The sequence below is a fragment of the Narcine bancroftii genome, chromosome 10 (genome assembly GCF_036971445.1).
Source record: "Narcine bancroftii isolate sNarBan1 chromosome 10, sNarBan1.hap1, whole genome shotgun sequence".
Taxonomy (NCBI): domain Eukaryota; kingdom Metazoa; phylum Chordata; class Chondrichthyes; order Torpediniformes; family Narcinidae; genus Narcine; species Narcine bancroftii.
Window position 1 is genome coordinate 59558805 of NC_091478.1, and position 15078 is coordinate 59573882.

General features: G+C 41.0%; 1 protein-coding gene across 3 annotated transcripts in view; it reads right to left on the reverse strand.

Moving 5' to 3' along the window:
* Window positions 1-15078, reverse strand: part of LOC138744601 (RNA-binding Raly-like protein) — an 838833-nt gene that overhangs the window by 508032 nt on the left and 315723 nt on the right. The window lies entirely within an intron of this gene.

Sequence of the window (15078 nt, forward strand, 5' to 3'; positions counted from 1 at the left end):
GGGAATGTGGAAAAACAGGTGGTGGGGTTGGGGGGGGGGGAAGAAGAGTTTGGAAAGGGAAGGGGAAGGAGTACAGCCTGATAGGTAAGAGGATATGGTGGGAGGGTTGAAGAGAATGAAGCTGAGAAGTGATCGGGGAGGGGGCAGAGGGCAAAGAAGAGTAGCTCTCTGATCAGAGAAGGAAAATAAGGTGGTGGGGAGCCAGAGGAAAGGAGATAGTGGGGAGGGGGTTCTCTTGAGTCTTTCAGCACCTGTTTTGTATTGCAGTAGACCAGCAGCATCTGCAGGCTTTCTTGTTTAACTCTTTTTAACGCCATTGTGCAGGCCCTGACCATACCTTTGGGATGGTGAATTCTTGAGATTCACCACACTCCGAGTGGAGACATTTCCTCTTCTCTCCACTTCAAACGGTGGATGTCAGATTTTGAGACTGTGACCACAGATACCAGCCAAGTACCTGTGATGCTGGGGCCTGCTGCAATACTGCTTTCTACTATTACATACATCAAGCCCCTTATAAATGTAATCAAGTCGCTTTGCATTCTACCCAAACGTGGGGTGGCACGGCACCAGACACCCAGGATTGATCCTGACCTCATGCCGCTGTCTGTGTTTTCACATTTTCCCTTGTGACCATGTGTGTTTCCTCATGCACCACAAAGTGGTGCGGGTTGGTAGGTTCGTTGTTCGTTGTAAATTGCCACTAATGTGTAGGTGAGAGGTGGAATCTGGGGAGGGGTAGTGAGCTGACATGATGGTGGGGATAATAAAAAAAAACGGGATTGATGAGGGATTCGTGTAAGTGGTGGGCAGAGAATCAATGGGCTTAAGGGCACATTTCCATGCTGTACCTCTCCATGTCTACATCTGCAATCAACGTATGGCACCCATCCTCCTGCACTCAAACCATGAACTGAGATGATTTCTGGATGAATGTAAATGGATCAGCACAGACTGAATGAGCTGAAGGGCCACTTTCCGTCCTGCATCTCCCAGTGACTACAGTTAAAGTCAGAAGGGCAGGGGCTTCACCTCTGTTTGTAAGGCCAACCTGGCTTTACTCTCACTTCACTGCAGATGCAATGCTGCGGGATGCAGGAATTCTGGAATGCCGTACATTTGTGACAGCCAGCAAGTCACAGGGATGAGAAAGGTCATAGACTGGACTGGAGGCAGTGTCTGCTCCGGCACGTAGTGACCCCGGTTTGCTGTATCATCTAACTACATCCCAACCCGATGTGCAAGATAAAAACAGAGACAGCCAATTGTATTGAGACAGCAGGAATGTCGATAAGAGGCAGCAATGGAACATCTGTTGCGGGGACAAGATACAGATGGTATCTCTGTCGTCATGGCAGCACGGATCTCCTGATAGCCACCTTCCTCGGTCTAAAAGAAAGCCCACTGAATGCTCATGGTCAATCAGATGAGGGCACGTACTTCCGTGGGAGTGCCCTTATTCTACCAATTTTTAGGGGTTTAGACCCATGTAACAACACTCCAGATAGAACACAACATGCATCGATGGCTGGTAGCACACAGGAGACAGGAATCTGAAGCTAAACACAACCGGCTGGAGAAATTCAGTGGGTCGAGCAGCATCAGAGGGAGAAAAAGAACGGTCAATGTTTCAGGCCAGAGCCCTTAGCTCAAGACTTCATTCTTTTTCTCCCATCGTGCTTCAAATAAGGGCTGGTAGCTGAGAGTTTTCAATGATACATTTTTAGAGCTAGTCGTCAGGGCTAGTGAATTGTCACTAAAGTGCACATTTGCTGCACTGTTGGGCAACTGTGAATATTTATGATTTACTAGCAGGATACCTGGGAAATAAAACACCCAGCTGTTGACTACAAGGTTGAAATAAAATACCCCAAATAACTTCATGGTAATTCCTATTGATGCACAGCAATGTAACTAATTGATGTGTCCCTGGTGCAAGTTCAAAATTTTGGGGGGGAAATTTTGAACTTCATATGATCTTAATTCAATGTGGTCATGACATTCAGCATCAAATGTTACCACAATTTTAAACATGATAGGACCTTAAAGGTTTAATTCAATGTGGTCATGACACTCAGCTTCAAATGTTACCACATTTTTGAACTTGATAGGACCTTAAAGGTTAACTTCAATGTGGTCATGACACTCAGCTTCAAATGTTACCCCTACTGAACCTCCTTGGACATTTCTACAGGGCTCCATATTAATTTGCATGGAGATCAGACAATCAGACATAATATATATTAGATTTTTAAAAATCTTACTTATACAGTTATTTTTTCTCTTTATGGCATCTTATGTATTAATTAAATATTCATTCCTGAGGAAGGGCTCAGGCATGGAACGTTGACTGTCTTTTACTTCCCATGGATGCTCCGTGACCTACTGAGTTTCTCACGAAAAGGCAGTCAACGTTTCGCACCTGAGCCCTTTGGGAATGTCGAGTGGGTACTGCACTCGACAATAAATGCTCATCCATTCACACTGTTGTTAATCTGAAGTCAGGCAGAGCTAAACGAGATAAGAATGCACATTACTTTCCCTGAAACCAGGTAATTTTGTCCAACAGTCTGGTAGTGTCGTGGTGTTCAAAATTAAACAAATACTTTTAATTGGTATTCACAAAGGAAGCAGAATTTGGAGATGGAAGACTCAGAGAAGGGAAGAGGAGACTCTCGTCCAAATCTCTATAAATAAAGAGGCTTTAAAGGTGGGTAAATCCCCAACGTCAGCTAAGATTTATCCCAGGCTGCTGTGGGAGGCAAGGGAACATAACAACAAGGGTTGGAGGACTGCAACTGTGGACCTCCTTTACAAGGACCAGAGCAGGGAAAAGCCTAATTAATCACAGAGCTGTGAGTCTAACATCAGTGGCAGGGAAGATCGCCGTAAGTTATAGGAGCAAGGTGTAGGCCCAATGGCCCATCGAGTCTGCTCCGCCATTCCAATCATGGGCTGATCCATTCTCCCACTCAGCCCCACTTCCCGGTTTTCTCCCCGTAACCTTTGATGCCCTGACTAATCAAATATCTGTTAATTCCTGTCTTACGCCCAATGATCTCACTTCCACAGCCACCTATGGCAACAAGTTCCTCAGACTCATGTCCTCTTGTCCTAGAAGCACATCACGGGGAATAACCTTGCCACATCTACTCTGTCCAGGTCTTTCAGCTTCAAAATGTCTCTATGAGGTTCATCCCTATTCCCCCCCCCCCCATTCTTCTGTACTCCAACGGGTATAGTCCAAGAGTCAACAATCATTCCCATATACTAACCCTTTAATTCCTGGTATACTTTTAAGAAACTGGAGAAACGTTCTGAGGGACAGAACTAATGATCACTTGGGAAGGCTGGGATTTGTCAAGGGAAGAACTTGTCTAATTAATATGATTTTTTTTTTAAGAGGTAAAGTGTGTTGATGAAGGGCAGTGCAGCAGACGTGGTTAACACGGACTTCGGCAAAGACCTCTGACAAGGTCCTACATTGGAGACTTGTTGAAGGAATTGGGGCCCATGGGATCCAAAAAAAGTTGGTAAACTGGATGCAAAATTGCCTTGATGATTGGAGACAGAATGAGAGTGGCGGGCTGTCTAATGGTATCCATGGGGGGATTGGTGCTGGGAGCCCTTGCTGTTTGTAATATTCACGTAGGAGGCATGACGAGTAAATTTGCAGAATGTAGGAAGATTGGTAAAGGGATCGATGCTTTGGAAGGTCGCATCAGACTACATACAGGGTGATCTCCATGTGTTGGAGAAATGGGCTGAGAAATGGCAAGTGGAGTTTAATCCTGATAAATGGAAGAGGATGTATTTTGGGAGTGTTAATGGGACTGGAACACACACTGAGGACTGTGTATGTATTCAGGAAAAGAGGGACCTTGGTGTTCAAGTCCAAAGATTCCAGTTGGTGGCAGTTAACTTAGTTATAAAGGCATATGTGACAGTGGCCTTAATTAATTGGGCTGAATATAATGGCAGGACAGTTATGCTCCCACTATATAAAATAATGCATAAATCTCAACTGGAGGACTTTGAGCAGTTCTGGTCACCACACTATAGAAAAGATGTGGCAGCACTGGAGAAGGTTCAAAGGAGATCCACGCACAATGTTGGAGGAGCTCAGTGCGTCAGACAACATACGTGGAAAAGACAATCGACATTTTGGGCTGAATCCCTTTAATGGGAAGGGTCTTAGGGAGGATTAGGTGGTCAGCTGTCTATTACCTTCCGTGGATGCTGCCATTTTCCAGCAGTCTCCTTTGTTGACCAGAGGAGACTCACCAGGAGGATACCTGGGATGGAGGGTTTCAGTTGTGAGGAGGGTCTGTTCTCCTGGAGGGGAGGAAGGCTAAAAGAAGACATGGTTGAGTGTTTAGGATAATGAGGGATATAGATAGCGTAGTGCAAACCTTAGAGTCACAGATTTAGGATAAGGCGTGAGATCTAGAGGGGATCTGGGGGTGGGGAACTTTCTCCCCCAGAGAGTGGTGAGTACCTGGTTCGTACTGCCAGAGAGAATAGGGCAAGCACAGTCACTGTTTAAGACGAGCCCTTGAATCACTCATCGAGACATTTTTCCATGCTGTGTGACCCTCTCTGAGGGATGAGCCCATTGAATGAGTTATCTTGTGCCTTCTCTATTGCACTGGACCCAACATCTCCAATACTGGATGCAGTTTCATTCAAATCTGAGTCATATCTTTGAAGCATGTTTGAAATAAACCATGAAAATCTGTAGACACCGTGGTAAAAAAACACAAAACGCTGGAGAAACTCAACAGGTCAAACAGTGTCCTTTATATCGCAAAAGTAGAAATACATAACAGATATTTCAGCCTTGAGTCCTTGAAGTAAAGCCACACTTCATTTGTATATCCCACAGGCCTGATTTACTGCATCCGGTGCTCCCCTTTGTGGCCTTCTCTACATCGGAGAGACCGCAACCACAGCGAACTACCATTTATTTTTAAAAATCTTTTCCAATATTTTAATTGGATCTTATAGAAATAGTACATAAGTAGAAGCCATTAATCAAAGATAATATATAAAAAGGAATTTACACAAAAAAAATTATATATGAAAAATAAAACTATTATACATAAACACAATATCAAACCCCATAAATATTCAACATGTATTGTATATAAAATAAAATACAATAAATCCATAAAACAAGAAAAATGTGTCATCTATTTATTACACACTGTATCTAGTCGTTTTGTCTTCTTATCATTTTCATTCTCATTCTGGGGAATGGAGGTCCTTGGCAAGCTCTCTCTGATATGTTCCATGTATGGTTCCCAAATTTGTTCATACATTGCGACTTTATTTTTTAAAATTATATGTTAGTTTTTTCCATGTACCATTGCTGTATACTCATGCTCTCTTCCATTTTCCAAGTTGACATTATACATTTTTTTGCTATCACTAAGGCTATCATAATGAATTTTTTTTGGACTTTATCCAATTTGATGCCTAATTCTTTACTTCTTATGTTACTTAAAAGAAATATCTCTGGTTTTTTTTTGGTATATTATTTTTTGTAATTTTATTTAGTATCTGATTTAATTCTTCCCAAAATGTATTTACTTTCGTACATGCCCAAGTTGCAAGTAATGTTGTTCCCATTTCCTTCTTACAATGAAAACATTTATCCAATAATGTTGAATCCCATTCTTTTAATTCTTGAGGAGTGGTATATACCCTGTGTAACCAATTATACTGTATCATGTGTAACCTTGTGTTTACTGTATTCTTCATACTTCCAGAACATAACTTTTCCCATATTTCATTTTTTACCTTTATGTTTAGATTATTTTCCCACTTTTGCTTAGGTTTATAGTTTATTTCATTTTCTTTATCTTGCAGCTTAATGTACATGTTGGTTATAAATCTTTTAATTATCATTGTGTCTGTAATCACGTATTCAAAGCTGCTTCCTTCAGGTAATCTCAATCTGTTTCCCAATTTATCCTTTAAATAAGCTTTCAATTGATTATATGCAAACATTGTACCAAGAGTTATTCCATATTTGTACTTCAACAGTTCAAATGTTCATAAATTATTTCCCAAAAAACAATTTTCTATTCTTTTGATTCTTTTTCTCTCCCATTGATAAGTGGATTTTGCGTCAATAGTAATTTTGGTATTTGATCATTTGTTGTTTTTCCTTTCTAAGTGGATCTTCTTCCATTTATTAAGTAAATGATACAGTACTGGTAAGTTTTTATATTGCACCACCTTTTCATCCCACTTGTAAAGTATATGTTCCAGTACCTTCTCCCCTATTTTATCTAGTTCTATCTTAGTCCAGTCTGGTTTTTCCCTTGTCTGGTAAAAATCTGATAAATACCTTAATTGTGCGGCTCTATAATAATTTCTAAAATTTGGTAACTGCAAACCACCTTGATTATACCTCTCTGCTAATTTATCTAACGCTATCCTTGGTTTCCTCCCTTTCCACAAAAATTTCCTTTAGTTCATTAAAGAATTTTTCTGTAAAAAGGAATTGGTAATGTATGAAATAAGTATTGTATCCTTGGGAACACATTCATTTTAATGCAGTTTACCCTCCCCATCAATATTAGCGGTAATTCTTTCCAATGTTCTAAGTCTTCCTGCAATTTCTTTATTAGTGGCTGATAATTTAGTTTGTACAAATTACTTAAGTTATTATCTAACCTGATGCCAAGGTATCGGATTGCTTGTGCTTGCCATTTAAATGGTGATTCTCTTTTAAATTCTGCATAGTCTATGTTACTCATTGGCATCACTTCACTTTTATTTGCGTTGATCTTGTACCCCGATATTTCTCCATATTTCTTCAATTCTTTTACCTTATGTTAAGGTAACATAACTAGGTAACAAAAACAGAACCTCTGGTTCTGTTAGGTACACTATGATGTCATTGCAAATAAGCTGATTTTATACTCCTTCTCCTTTATTTTTATCCCTTTTTTTATTTTCTATTCTTTTCAGTTCTGCCAAAGGTTCTATTGCTAAGGCGAACAATTAGGGGGATAGTAGACATCCCTGTCTAGTTGACCTACATAATTTAAAGTGACTCGATACATATCCATTTACTGCTACCTTCGCCAATGGTCCATTATACAATGCTTTAATCCAATTAATATATTTTTCTGGTAGATTGAACTTCTGTAATACTTTAAATAAGTAGTTCCACTCTACTCTATCAAAGGCTTTTTCTGTGTCTAGAGCAACAGCCACTGTTGATTTCTTATTTCATTGAACTGCGTGGATTAGATGAATAAGTCTGCTGTTCGTCTTTTCTTAATAAATCCAGTTTGATCTTGTTTCACTATTTTAGGTATACAATCGGCCAATCTGTTTGTTAATAATTTTGCTATTATCTTATAATCTGAATTAAGTAGAGATATTGGTCTATATGATGCTGGTGTTAGTGGATCCTTCCCCTTCTTTGATATTACTGTAATTATTGCTGTCTTACATGAATCTGGCAAGTTTTGTGTTTCTTCTACCTGATTCATTACTTCCAGGAGAGGAGGAATTAATAACTCTTCAAATGTTTTATAAAATTCTATTGGAAATCCATCCTCTCCTGGTGTTTTATTGTTCAGCAGCTTTTTTAATATATCCTGTACTTCCTCTATTTCATTTCAAATGGTTTTATTAGTTTGTTTTGTTCTTCTTGTAATTTTGGCAGTTCAATTTTAGCTAAAAATTCCTCTATTTTATCATCTTTCTCCTCATTCTCAGTTTGATACAATTGTTCATAAAATTTCTTAAAGTTTTCATTAATCTCTGTTGGATTATATGTAATTTGTTTGTCCTTTTTACTTGATGCCAGTATCGTTCTTTTAGCTTGTTCTGTTTTAAGTTGCCAGGCTAATATTTTATGTGTTTTTTCTCCCAGTTCGTAATACTTTTGCTTTGTTTTCATTATGTTCTTCTCCATCTGGTATGTTTGTAATGTTTCGTATTTAATTTTTTTGTCCGCCAATTCTCCCCTTTTTGTTATATCATCTCTTTTTACTAATTCCTTTTCTGTACTTACTATCTCCCTTTCCAACTGCTCTATTTCCCGATTGTAATCTTTTTTCATCTTAGTCACATAACTTAATATCTGCCCTCTAATGAAGGCATTCATTGCGTCCCATAATATAAATTTGTCTTTCACTGATCCTGTGTTTATTTCAAAATATGTTTTAATTTGGCATTCAAAAACTCCCTAAATTCCTGACTTTTAAGTAGCATGGAGTTTATCCTCCATCTATATGTTCTTGCTGGAATGTTCTCCAGTTCTATTGCTAATAATAGTAGTCTGATAGTAGTCTAGCTTTATACTCATTTTTCCTAACTCTCCCTTGAATATGGGCTGACAACAAAAACATATCAATCCTTCAGTAAGTTTTGTGTCTACTCGAATAATATGAAAATTCCTTCTCTCTTGGGTGTTGCCTCCTCCATATATCCAAAAGTTTCATTTCCTGCATTGATTTAACCATAAATTTGGCTACTTTATTCTTTTTACTTGCCTTTTGTCCAACATTTTATCCAACATTGGGACCAAATTAATGTTAAAATCCCCTCCTATATATTTCCTTGTGTGTCTGCAATCTTCAAAAAAATATCCTGCATAAACTTTTGATCCTCCTCGTTAGGTGCATATATATTGAGCAAATTCCAAAATTCTGAGTATATCTGACACTTTATCATTGCATACCTCCCTGCCGTATCTAATATTTCCTCCTCTATTTTAATTGGTACATTTTTTTTAACTAGTATGGCTACACCTCCTGCTTTTGAATTATAGGATGGTGCCATTACGTGTCCTACCCAGTCTCTCTTTAGTTTGTTATGTTCCACTTCAGTTAGAAGTGTTTCACACACAAATGCTATATCTATTTTTTCCTTCTTCAATAAATTTAGTAGCCTCTTCCTTTTAATTTGGTTATGCAGTCCATTAATGTTTATAGTCATATAGTTCAACATGACCATCTTATATCCACCTCTTCGCCACCTCCATCTCCCTTTTCCCCATTTTCATCTCTTAGTTTTCTCTTATTACCCTTAATGTACGACAACACATTTAAGATATAAAGTACCTCCCGCAGTTCCCACGTCCACTAATACCTTAACCCCAAAAGATCACCCCCCCCCTCTGAGTTGCCCCATATCCCTTGCCGGGCTACACAACTCCCCTTTTCATTTGGATTGTGATCTTGTTCACAGCGTCAACTGATATTGCAGTGACAGTTATTCCCCCTCTACCCAGCCGTCTCCAGAAAACACTTTTTTTAACACATATAACAAAGCTCTCTCTCTTCTTTTTTCCCCTTTACTCCCTTCCTTCCCTTTTCCCTCTTTAGTTCTTTACATATACATTGTTTTTACATCTTTAAATCCAATTATCGCCGTTCTTCATTCTGGTTACATCTCTTCATCTCTTCTGTCCTGCAAACATTCTGCGAATTCTTGCGCTTTCTCTGGATCCGAGAACAGTCTGTTATGCTCCCCGGGTATAAATATTTTAAGCACAGCTGGATGTCTTAACATGAATTTGTAACCTTTTTCCATAAAATTGATTTCGCTATATTAAACTCCCTCCTCTTTAAGAATTCAAATCTTATGTCTGGGTAAGAAAAAAAATTTTTGACCCTTGTATTGGTTATTATCTTCTCTAACTTTACTCCTTGCCCGTTCCAGTATATTTTCTCTTGTCATGTTTCTCAAAAATGTTACTAAGATGGATCTTGGTTTTTGATGTGCCTGTGGTTTCAGAGCTAATGCTCTGTGTGGCCTTTCTATTTCCATTTCTTCCTGCATTTCTGTCATTCCCAGGACCTTCGGGATCCATCCTTTAATAAATTCCTTCATGTCTGTGCCTTCTTCACCCTCCTTCAAGCCCACTAATTTTATGTTGTTTCGCCTACATGTTTCTTCTCCGGCAACTTTTCTACTTTTTTCCCAACATATCAATTTTCTGAGATAACAACTCTTGTATCTCTAATTTTTTTGACACTTTCTTCCAATTTTTCTCTTGTCATTTACTTCTATTTCTACAGCCGTTTCCCGCTCTTCCACATTCTCTACTCTTTTTCCTATTTCTGTCATTACCAGTTCTAACCTTGACATTATATCTTCTGTTCTTTTCATTTTCCTTTTAATTACATTAAATTCTAATGATAACCTCTCTTTTAATGATCTCATTTGTTCTTCAAAAAAAACTTTGTCTATATTCTGTTCATCAGTTTCATCAGTGAGTCGCAACTCCGCAGGACAGGCACTGACCTCGAGGGTTGGGCGCTTCTCGCCACCTCAGCACCCTGTTCCTTCCTGCAGGTAAGACTTTCTTCTTTCTTCTCCGGCAACTTTTCTACTTTTTTTCCCAGTTGTTTTTACTTTCTCCTTATTGGAAGCCATCTTCTTCCTCTTCTCTGCATCTTTATCTTCTATTTCTTATATTTTATTTTTGTTATGCTTTGCTTTTTCCTAACTTTTTTTCCTATTTTCCTGGAGGACTGGTTTTCCCGACCGGCCACTACTCCATCACGTGGCTCCTCCCGAAGCCAACCATTTCAATTCTGAGTCACACTCCCAGATCCACATGTCTTCCCATGGCCTTTGTTCACTATCTTGCCCTGACCACCGGCAGATTGGAGGAACAGCACCTTATCTTCCATCTGGGCACCCTCCAGCCAAATGGCATGAACGTTGACTTTACTGCTTTCTGTTAAACGTGCTTGCCTTTTCTTTCCCCTCTCCTTTCCTGTCTTTCCAGTTCTCTCCCGCCATCCTTACCCACCCCCAGCCATCCCTCCTCTCCTTCATTTCTGCTGCCCTTTCCCTCCCCTTATCCACCTATCTTTTTCTGCCTTCGCCACCCACCCAACCTTTTGTACAGACCCCTGGCGGCATTCTCTCAACCCTTGATGAAGGGCTCAAGGCTGAAATGTCAGTGATGTGTTTTTACATTTGCTACATGCTGTTGGATCTGCTGAGTTTCTCCAGCATTTTGTGTTTTTAATTTTGATGCCTGTTTTCAGGTGTATTACCATGCCTTGGACATTAGATCCAATAAGGCATTACATGCAAAGTTTGAGTCACAATTAAGTATCATTTACCACCAGACAATAGCTTATTACACTATTTATTAAGTCGAGGAAAGGTACTAAGCTCACTGAAATGATACCCTTTCTAGTCAGTGAAGACGTCTGCCAGGTCTTGCATATGCTATTATTACCTGCTAAAAGATTGAATACCTAAGTGTCAGAATAATAATGTCAGCCCAGGCAATTAGGCTCCAAAATGAATGTAGACTGAAAGGCATGTTAATGAAATGGCTGAGTGTCTGGTTAATAGCCTATGCTCCTCAGCTAATGTGAGAAGGAACATTTTGTATTATTTGCTCTTCACATTTCCACTTCATTAAAGAAATGAGCTAGCTCTTAGGAGAAAAAGAGAGGCTATTAAATTAAGAAAAATCCAAACAACTGCCGCTTGAGAAATGAAGACACAGGAGACTGCAGGTACTAGAAATTGGGGCAGAGAGTGACCCAGCGGGTCAGGTGAATGGACAGTCAACGTCTCGGGTGGAGACCCTGCCGCAGGACTGACTGAATGGAGAGGACATGGGCAGAACTATCGAGGAACCACATTGGACTGAGAGTTGTGATTAATAGGCTTTAATCACCATAAGACATCAGTACATCTCATATGGTTCCAAGGCAGGTACCCCAAGGGAAGAGTTTGGGCAAGACCGCCTTTATGGGGATTCTGAGGGGAGGAGTCACAGGAGCAGAGGTTGGGCCAGCTCATACAGTACATTCATACAGACAGTGTTAATAGCTATACAGTGGTTCCACCACACAGTATGATGAGGACAGGGTGGGAGAGGTTGGGCAGGGCCTAGGAGGGGTGATGCACCCAATCAGTGATCTCAAGAAGTAAGGGGGGAGGTGGTAGGGGTGGGGCAATAGCTGGTAAAGTGGGAGGTGGAGACACAGGAGTCTGGAGACACTGGAATCTGAAGCTAAACACAATCTGCTGGAGGAACACAGCATTTTTTTTATCTCCAGCGTCTTCAGGAGAAAAAGAATGGTCAATGCTTTGGGCCAGAAACCTTCATCGCTACTGGAGAGAGCCAGCGTAATGAGGACAGGGTGACAGTGGTTGGACAGGGGCCAGTGGGGGATTGGCAACCCAGGGAGGGGTAACAGATGATGGACAGATGGGAAAGCAGAGCCAGTTGATTAGCAGTCCAGAAAAAGGGAGAGAGAGGAAAGAGAAAACACAATGGGCCAGGTGGAGGAAGATGACTTATCAAACCTGTCTGCGTTCAACAGGAAGCTAACAAATAGCTCAGTCAAGCCCTTAGTCCAGAACCTCTAGGTTAAGAACAGTTTTTATCCAACAGCTATTGGGCTCTTGAACCTCCCATGCAACCCACACCCATCCACAAACTACAGGACCATTGAAAGATCTTTCTGCACTTCCAAAAGATAACTTTTTTTTTGCACTAACTACAACTGTGAATATTTATTGATCAATCTTTTCATAGTTATTACTTTGTTTTCTGTTGCATGATAATTTAGTGCATACCACTGTTGGTGTATCGTCTGTATCTGTGTGGCTGCAGCAAGGAAGAATTTGCGAACATCGCTACATTGTACTTGTGTACTTGACCATAAACTCTCATTATCATCCGCTTGAGCCACTTTGTTGCATGTCTTCCTTTATACGTGAAGATCTAGTTGCTTTTGGCTATTAAACCTGATTCTGCCACCAGTTAAAGGCAGCAGCTTCCAGAAGCAGTTCTTCTCATTTACCTTGTGCGGTGATCCGACTGTGATGCTGTTATGCCATTGGTACTGCATCTCTGTGTATGGCTGGCCCACCTCCTCCCTGTAACTCCTGCCCCTGGAATTCCCCAATAAAGGCCCGAGTCCTGGAATCGGCCAGCAATAGGAGCATGTGTCAAGACGTATGGTAATAAAAGCCTGTTGTCTAGTAACTCCCGACTTTTGGTGTTATTGATGGCGTATCACCATGTAAACAAAAAAGCCAATGGGTATACTGTATGTGGCTGAGTTTGAACTCTACAGTAAATCCTGAAATACTGGCCTGCATATCCAAGTTCATGTCATTAATATTTATCATTAATAGCAGTTGTCCTAACATTGACGCCATTCCATCCAAAAACATTCATCATCTTTGGTTTGCTACGACTCTTGATTTCAGACACAATCTGAGAGGACATAGAAACTGTCGCTTCAGCCCATAATGTCTGTGGAACATGATGCCCAAATTAAAACAAACATGATTCCACACTCTGCATATTCATGTGTTAATCTAAAAGCCTCAAAGGTAAAGGTTCCATTATTGTCATGTAATACTACATTTTTAGAATGTAACATACATGAAATTTTGTCTACCGTGAAACAGTCGCCACTTTGTCCAGCGCCCCTCACCGAAACCTGCAGCACCTGGTGTTCCCGGGAGGTCTTCCCTCCAAATACTGACCAGGCCTTAGCCTACTTAGCTTCCGCAATCAGAGTATCGCAAGTGATTTCAGGCTATTAGGTGCTTAAACACTACTATTGTATTTCCATTCACCACTAGCAATCTCTACCACGGACCTAAATCTGTGTGAAAATCTGTGTCCCACAAAGCGCTCGCCACACCTTAAATGCCTGACTTCTAGTATTTGACATTTTTGCCCTGGAAATTATATTCTGTTTGATCTATCTATGCCTGAAATAATTTTAGAGACTTCCACCAGGTCTCCCCTCAACCCCACCCCCCATGGTCCATCGGGAGAAAAAAACCCAGGTTGTCGAACCTCTCCTCATATCCTCAAATCCAGACAAGAGTGCTGGTAAATCTCTTCTGCACCCTTTCCAAAGTATCCACATAATTCCTGTAATGGGGGTGAGCAGAATGGCACAAAGAGCTCCAAGTATACAGTAACTAAAGTGTTAAATGGCTGTAAGACGACTTCTTTCCCCTACTACTCCATGCCCCAACCACGTCAGATACCTTGTATACCATCGGCATTCTCCCTTTCATTCCATCGTTCCCAGATCTGCCAGCAAGGTGACAACAAACCCCTCAACTTGGCTCATTCCACTTGCAAAACCACTCACCTTGTAGCACACACTCCTCAAATACACATGCAGGACATCAAACTACTTTTGTGGGGAGCTGAACAGAAATCGGATTCTGCTCTGTAGTCAGAGAGCTGACAGCTAACAGTAGCCCCAGTGTCATCAGTGACCAGTGGTCTAAATGGACTTCATGGGCTTGGTTCCATGCTGTAAACCCTGATGAAGTTATGTCTGTGTTTTAGTGAGGTTCTCTGCCGCAGACCAACAAACCGAGTCCTTATGAGCTGCTGAGAACTGGAGCCACGTCACAAGCAAAAGCAGAACGTGGTGGAAACGCTCATCAGGGCAGTCAATAGCTGCAGAAGGAGAAAGGTCAATAATGTTCCAGGTTGGAGAACCTCCACCAGGATCATGTAAGGTTCTGGGAAGTGGGCAGCTTGGTTTTGTTAACAGTCCATTGGTCCGACTTGAAGGCAGTTGGTGTGGCGGTTAGCGCAACGCAGTTGCAGTCCCGGTGACTGGGACTGGGGTTCGAATCCCAGGCTGCCTGTAAGGCGATTTTTTGTTCTCCCCACGTCTGGGTGGGTTTCCTCCAGGAGCTCTGGTTTCCTCCTACCATCAAAAACATACTGGGTATTCAGGTCAATTGGGTGTAATTGGGCACTTCAGGCTCATGGGCCTGTTACTGAGCAGTATGTCTAAATTTAAAACTATATTGGCTCCAGTGAATAAAACTCAGGGTTACTTTTGCAAGGCTCTGTTTCCTGGTCTCAGCTCCTCTAGCAGCAGCCTGGATCAGCTGTGTCACTGCTTTACTGCTCCAGTGAACTAGGTTCGATCCTGACTTGCTGTACGATCTGTGTGGAGTTTTCAGGCTCCCCCTGTTACTGCATTGGTAAACCTCTCCCCCCCCCCCGCAACCCCCCACATCTCAAAGAATGGCCATTTGTTTAAGTAAATAGTGCATCAATTGCCCTTCAGGAGTGAC